Genomic DNA, 8062 nt, shown 5'->3' on the forward strand with positions numbered 1-8062 from the left:
AACGTGCCTGCGAGGTCCGGGACGGGACAGGCGGAGACATCATCTGATCTCTCTCCGTCTTGTTGCCCTTTTCTCTCACTCTGCACCAACCCCCCAGCACAGCACGACTTCCTTGCAGGAGGCGAAGTGGCAGCACAACAAGACCAACAACAGCCAAACTTAGAAGCATGACTTAATCTCAGTGAGCTGTCCTTGCCTGCTCTGTGGTCCTGAAAGCAGAATCATGTCATTCCTCCGAGGTTTTTTAACCCCTTCACGGGTGTCCCACGCACCATGCCTCCACTGCTCTCTCCGAGCCAATGTCCCCGCATCTCCCATCGTTTTCCTCAGATTTTCGCTCTCAAATTCCTTCTGGATTTTTGCCCGTTAGATGTTCCCAGCCCACCTAGCTTGGAAGCTGGTCCGAGATGCAGGCAGCTCCGTGTAGTTATAGAGAAAGAAATGAGGAAGGTCTTTGCCGTTGGCAGCAGCCATCTGAGACAGAAACGGGCTCTTCTACGTGAGGAGGACTCGGAGAAGAACTGGAGGGTCAGTTGCAGAGTCCCTCCCGGGCCACTGCCTGCTCCGGAGGAGGGAGGAGGACTCTCTGGGCAAGGGCTATTTCTGCACACCCAATACTCAGTCACCATTAGCAGAAATGTTACATATGATGGGAATTTCCAGTGTCACCTTGGAGTCCTGGCCTCAGATCGTGCCGTGCTGGCCGCTGCCGAGTTACACATGAAGAAAACGCCTGCCCAGCGCTGGCGCGGCAGCCCTCCCCTTCCCCTCCTGCCTCCAGCCGCTTCTCCCCTCGCACGCACACGCACCCCTGTTGCGGGGCAAAGCCCCGGAGGGAGCCGGGGGAAGGAGGCGAAGCTGCAGCCTGGGAGCTGTTACAAGTTGTGGAGGGAGGCAGCCCTCACCTCCTGCGAGCCCAGAGCACTTCTTGTCCCTTGGCCAAGGTGGCACGTTGCTCCCTCCCTCCATCCCCAAGCCCTCAAGTCTTAAGGCATTTTGTTTTCCTGTTCCAAAATCTGTTTCCTTTGGTTTGTAAAGATGGTGAGGTTTTATTTTATTTTAATTTTTTTTGCCTTTTTTTTTTTTAAATGTAAGATTAATTTATACTCTGTACTGTATTTAAAGTTGAAAAAAAAAAAAGAAAAAAAAGGAAACCAAACCTCTCAAACAGCATTTTCTCTTTCTTTTGTGAGCTGAATGAAATGCAGAGGCCAAACCAGCTCAGCGCGGGGCGGAGCGGGATTCCCAGGGCCTCCAGTTCTGTTTTCAGGACACTTATTCTGAGATTGCAGAGAGAAGCGACCAAAGCTGGGAAAGTCCTGGGAGCCCACGCACAGGCCTGCCCACGGCCGGCGGTGCTGCGCTCCTCCTTCCCGCCTGTCGCCCAGTGCTCGGGCTGGTTTGAAATGACTCAGGCGCTGGGGATTTCGTCTCGAAGATATCTCCTCCTTAGCTGCTCTGTTCGGACACCCGGCCAGAATTTCCCTGCGCTTTCATCTGATCTCCGGATTCCTCTGCTTTGAAGGGCTTGGGACAGTCGGCAGTGTTTACACTCCCCAAAGCTGTACAAACAGTCGGCCCCTTCCCTCCTTAGTCACATTTGTCTAGACAACGGCGGTCCTTCCCTCGGTCGGAAAGGCCGTTGCGTTTCCCTTTCCTCCCAGCAAGGGAGGTGTCGCGCATCTGGCACTGGGGCACGAGGTTGTGGGGAGCGAAGGCAGCTGCTGCCCTGTGCCTCAGTTTTGGGGTCCCCCTGGCACACGCACAGCACCCCCAGTCCACGGATCAGTTCTGAGGAGCGTAGACCCAAGCGGGGACTTGCGCTGCGATGGTGAACCTGGGGAGCTCGGTGTCTGCGTGTGCTCCAGGCTGCCCTCGAAGGACAAGCCTGGCACTCCCGGGTGCGTGCCTCGCTCCAGCGTGGTTCATTTTGGGGTGAGGACACATTTTCCCTGATCCTCCGAAGGCAACTGGAGCAGGGGTGAGCTCCGTCTGCCCCCGGGGATGGAAAGCACGGGCAAAATCACAGCAAGGGTAATAATCACATCCCTGCTGTGATTTCCTTAGGATAATCCGGTGAGAAGAAAGATTTTTGGCGTGAGACGACTTTGGGCTTGAGGGCCTGCCAGCAGCGAATTTGGGGAGCAACGGGTGCAAAGAGGGGTACGAGGTGCAGGAAGCATGGGTGCATCAGCCTGGACCGGGGGTGGGAGGAAGGGTTTGGCCTCCCAGGGGGTCGGCAACACCGCCTGGTCACTGGCCACGGCGGCCCCAGGGGAGGCGTGCAACCCCATCCACGAGCGTGCGCCTCTGCTTTTAACAGCTAGAAATGAATAGGTGCTGAAAGAAGCCGTGGGCCCGGGCGCCTGGAGCTAACACCTCCGCAGCGCCTGGCGTCCGCTCGCGGCAGCTGCTCGGGAGCTCGCTCGGACGCCGCTCGCGCGCAGCGCCTTGGCGCGCGTTCAGCACAGGTCAGCGTGGGGCGCGGGAAGGAGGGTGCCCACACCACTTCTCAAGGCTGGAGCAGGTGGTTTACATCCACCCCGCAAAGCGAAGCTGGGGAAATAAATCCTGAAATAAGCCCCGGGAGGGCTGCAGCACGGCGCCGGAAAGCATCTCCTCTGTGCGGGGGTGCCGGCTTGGCTCGCCCGGTGCTACAGGTGATGTTGGAGGAACCTCCCTGGTTTAATTGCTCGACTGCTGCTTTACCTAAAGGCCCAGCCTCAGGATATGTCATTCAACGGGATTCAGCTTTTGTTGGAGGAAACGCATCCAGCCTTCGAGGCAGTAGAGAGGCTTTGGCGATGGGTCCTCCTGCGAGAATATGGCTCCCAAAAGTGGCAGGCAGACAGGAGAGCAAACTTACGGGCTATTCAGATGCAAAAAGCAAACCTGCATGTTTTAAAGCCAGGCTTAAGGCTTTTTTGCATTGAGGCTTGCAACATTAAAGCTGTCGCATGGCTAAATGCAATGAAAAATCAGCGTGCAAGAGTTTCCTCGCCGGACCCAGGAAAACCTTTGACTGTTTGCTTATTTTATTGGTGCTCAGGAATGTGAACGGCTTAAGTTTGCCCCCACGCCTGGCTATGGCTCGAAGGAAGAGCCTTCTTCAGCCCAGCCACGTGGCACGAAGCCCACACAGGCATTCCCGTCTCCGCGCTGGGCTCGCACCTCCCTAGCGAAAACCGTGACCCCATGACAGCCGCCCTGTCCCGCTGCCCAACCTGCCCACACTCTGGACACGGCTGGGAGAGGGCTGGGTGGGAGCTGTTGCCATCCCACAGAATCTCAGGGTGGGACAGGGATGTGTCAGAGGGTGGCCCCGTCTCGCTGTCTGCGCACCAGTGCCTGGTGGGCCCTGGGGGTGGACAGGCCGGCTGTGCCACGGGAAAAGCAGGGTACAAAGAGGGAGGAAAATATGAAGAATTAAAAACTGTTTAGGAAAAAAACAACAGAAAACCCGCACCCGAGCGTGCAGCTGTTCCCCACTTGCCTTCATGCAGCCCGTGACCAAATGGTGCTGGCCCCCACCGAGCCATGATCTGCCCGTGACCAAGTGAATTCATTGCAGTCTTGGGAATTTCCCATCTTAAAAGACATTGCAAGGAAGCCAGGCAGCCTTGGCTCTTTTCGGCTTTCATCGCAGGGTTAAAGGAACAAGAGAGTCCCCCAAAAAAGGAGCAGGAAGAGGGTGGGAAGTAGAGGGAACCCCAAACGCCGGGGCATCCCTGCAAGTGGTGCGGGCACTGGGTTAACACAAGGCCCCCAGTCACAGCGGTGGGTCCCTGGGGCTCTCAGCAGAGGAGCCAGGAGGGCAAAGAGATCAAAATATAAAATTATGGCAGGGCTCACCCACCCTTTTTCCTCCCCGAGCCAGGCAGATAGCAAACAGGACTCTCCAGCGCGATGGACTGCCTTGGGTTCACAGCAAAGGCCGTGGTGAAGCCAGGAGGAAAGCAGCCTCGAGGGAAACAACTCCCTTGTAATAACTAACTCAATAAAAGAAGCTGTTTGCAAGCGATTAAGCAGCGACCCAAACACGGCAGGGACCTGTGCAGCAGGGAGCTTTGTGGCTTGACAGTCGATGCGCGTTTCGAAATGTTTGCTGTGACTTTTTTTTTTTTTGCGTTCACTGCAAAACCAAAGGATGGACGGTGCAGAGATGCCAGACAAGTGTTGGAAACTCCCAAGTTCCCAAATGCTCCGACCTTTGGCCCTGGCCACCGCTGGCCGATGCGGTCAGTGAAGGCAAGCTCTGCTCCCCAAACCCAGGCCCTGGTCAGGTGTTTTCTACATGAAGAGAAACTATTTTTCAGTACGAATCTTGGCACAGACCTGGGGAAGAGCAGAGGAGAAGGTCTTAGCTACTGCTGGTCCCTGCAGCGCAGAGACGAATCAAATGAGGTCAGAGCAGGAAAAGCGGTGATCAATGAACCAAGGTGTGCTGCATGAGAGAAGCCCTTACTGAGACACGTGTGCCCAGCGGCAGCCCAGGGCACCCAGGAGACGGCTGGCCAGAGGGCTCTGGATGCCCCATAGGTGATCTTCTCCCTTGGTGACGACGGCTGTTGCCTCATGAGGGTCCATCACACAGACAGCCCGGTACAACGCGCATGGGGTCACATGAGAACCACACCATGCACCTGCACAAGTGCTTTGGCTGCCTGAATCAGGCAGGCGGCTGTAAGGAGGCACCCTGCAGCACGCGCGGCAGGTGGGATGCTCTCCCTCTCCTCCGGCGGGCAGGGGCCAGGGTCCCCCAGAGCAGGCAGGGCTGCACGGGGGGTAGCGGGGCTCAGCCAGACGTACACAGCTGGGTGCGGAGGAGGTCCTGGGGTCAGCCACCTCTGTGGAGGGGATTTCACCACTCCTCAGACCTCAGCTGAGGATACCAGCAGCCTCCATGGACATTGGCAGGTTGGCAGGGCACTCAGGAGAGCTGACATTTGGGCATGCCGAGGCATTAGCAGGAGGCCAGGGAGGTTTGCTGTGCCCCAGCACACACTGGCTTGATGTCTGCAAGGAAAAGCCCTGGGAGGTGCCTGTGTGAGGTTCCCACATTGCCCCAAGCCCTGGGCTGGCTGCAAGTGGCCGGGTAAACCAGGACGGGGAACAGCCACCCCCGTCCCTCTCCGGTGTGGCCCCGGGAGGGCATCTCTCAGGGCAGGGGGGGCTGTGCAAAGGGGCCTGCGCCTTTAAAGCCTGCAGAGGTGTTATTTAGGCGGAAAAACTGTTTCAGGGTGATGATGGAAATTGTTTGTATTTCACTAATTGACTGAGGAGAGAGAAAGAGAGAGAGAGAGAGAGAAAAGACCTTCCTTCCCTCTGACAGGTTCAGGAATTTTTTCCGCTAATCAAGAAGAAAAACAAAACGCTTGTGCTGGGAGGGGGAGGGGAGGAAAAGGGGGGGTCTCCCTGGTGTCCCATAAACCCAGTGGCCGTGGACAAAACAGCGCAATCACAGCATAGCCTTGCCCTGGAAAGTTTGAGGCAGCGCTGGCCAGCAGAGTGAAGGGGGAGCGCACCTCTCACTTGTGGGGGGACCCCGCTTTGGAGCATCCCAGGCTGGGCAAGGGGCAGCTCCCTCCCAGAAGGGTGCACAAGTCCAGATGAGGCTCTCGGTCCACGAAGGGCAGGACCGGCACCCACTGCGGCAAGGCGGACAGCCAGTGGCGCAGGTTTGTCCCTGGGGTGGGATGGGCGATGCTCTACTCATCAGAGCATCCCACCGGCTTTGTCGGCTGGTTGTGAAAGGGCTGAAATGGGTGCTTTTTCCATTCAGGTTTGGCACGGACAGAGCTATCCTGGCTCCACTGAGGCTGGTGTGAACAGCCCAGTAATCGAATAAAGCATTTTCCCAGTGCAGCCGCCTTCAAGTGTCTTAAATGAAACAGAAAGGGGCAGCTGAACAGGATTTGCAGTTTTTTCCCCATGATATGTATTTTCCCTTTTCCATGGATAGTCCCACAGGGTATGCTGCAACCTATTGTTGTACTTATTTATTTACTCAGATTTTGTAGATGGTTTCAAAGCTCGTGGCCAGGAAGGAGAAACCAGATGCTGCTACCGTGCGGGACAGAAAACCTGCCCCAGTTTCCCGCTCTGAACACAGATGAGGAGCCAGGTGCAAGCCCCAACCCCAGACCTGAACCCCGTTCCCTCCCCTCCCTGCTCTAACCCAGCCATTAGAAACCGGGATATTTGATCGCAAGTTCATCCTGTGTGGTTTTTCCCAAGCAAGAGGTTAGCTGGTTGGAGTGGTTTGGGTTAACGAGTTGCTTCTCCTTTTGGAGAGAGGGCCAGGTTGGGTGGATGGGTGTAGGAGAAGCCCTGGGAGCTTGGAGGGTTCCCACTGCCATGAGGAGGAAGAGCAGGGGCTGATACACCACCAGTCCCTGAGGAAGGCCAGCCAGCAACAGGGGATTTTTGCCAGCTGGAAAACATGAATATTTATGAACCTGGATGAAAAAAAGGTCTAAGGAATCTGGGTGCATGTGAACACCCATCCGGGAAGCAGAGGCCCTCGGGCAGCAAACGGCCCGGTGCTGCCATGCCCACTGCGGTGCTTCGCCTGCGCTGTGGGTGCAGCTGGGGAGGGACGTCATCGCGGCTGGCAGCATCCCTGGCATTTGGGGCGCCCATGGCCACAAAGCCAAAGCGTCACAAGCCTGACAGGCAGCCATCTTACACCTCCCAGGCCGGGGTCCCTTTCTTGGGTCTCAGCAGTTGAGTGAGGCAGAGACAGCCATTTTAGTCAGGTAAGGCGCAAACACCAGGGTCTGGAGCAGACCCCAAATGGTTGGGTTTATTTGGAAGCAGGAACATGTATGTGTAGGTGACTCTACCTGCACAACCAGGACTAGAAGCACCCAGCTGGGTCTACAGCATCCAGGAAAGGCGCTCCACTGCAAGATCCCTACCTGTGCTCAATGGGCTGTTGGGTCCCCTGGAGACCAGGACGTGACAACTTCCCTGCCAGACCTCCCGCCAAGCCGCGGGTAAGGCAGGTGGGCCCTGAACCTCAAATGTGATGAGTCCTTATTGACTTGGAGTGGAGGGAAATAAGAGCCTGATGAGACCTGGATGCCTACGCTCGCCTGGAGCTGGTACCATCTGGGACTTACTGGGGGCTAAGGTAGGGGTGGAAGTGGTCATTGCAGTTCTTGAATTTGGGCGAGCAACAAACTCTGCTGCTCCCCAGGGCTGGTAGGACCTGGGTCCCTGAGGTATGTGTCACTGGATGGGAGAGGTCACAGGGCCAGGTTTTGGCAGTATCAGAGGTGCTCTGGGTATGGGCATCTGCATTTCAGGTCCTCATCACTCATATGGGGTGGCAATAGTTCCCACCCACAGGTTTGAAAACAGACCTGAGAAGTTTGTGAAGAGCTGCAAGAACCAGCTACTGAGAGACAGAGTGAACTTGTAAAGGAGTAGGAGGGTGAAGCTAAGCCCAAGAAAGGCAGGAGTTGCTTTTTGGGAGCTTTTTCTTTCACTCCTTTCCACCCCTCACCCAAAGATCCCTCCTCCTTGCCAGGAAACTTGGTTGGGACAAGCATTTTGCCACCTGGCTTATGCACGCACTAGTCAAGGAAATAATTCTGCAATTGAAAGAGGAAATCTCGGTCCCAGCTATTTCCAACCTCTATTGTTTGTTACTCAACTCATGCATTACACAGACCAGTAAGCAAAGCAGCAAGATTGCAACACTATGCATGTGCTTTCAGACATTTAATTTTAGCACTGCAAGAAGGATTTGTGTTATCGAGAAAGCCCAGTTCTAAGAAAGAGGAAACCTGTGATTCTGACGCTTGATTTTGACCATAAAAGGAAGAAGATCATCTGGGTGACCTAACAGGTTTAGTCATTTGAGCTGTAATCCTCTGGGAGTCCAGCAGATCCCTGCTGGGGTTTTCCCATTCCCAAGGACCTGGGTTGCTTGGGAGCCCTGGGCAGGGCTGAAGTCCTTGAGCAACTGGAGCTTTGTGCCTCGGATTAAGCTCCTGATCTTTGGACCTTTGCTCTGTGCAGCGCGGCACTCACGCACGCCCCTTCCCAACAAATC

The sequence above is a fragment of the Nipponia nippon genome, unplaced genomic scaffold (assembly GCF_047370975.1).
Source record: "Nipponia nippon isolate SJK-2023a ecotype South Korea unplaced genomic scaffold, ASM4737097v1 scaffold_3, whole genome shotgun sequence".
NCBI lineage: Eukaryota > Metazoa > Chordata > Aves > Pelecaniformes > Threskiornithidae > Nipponia > Nipponia nippon.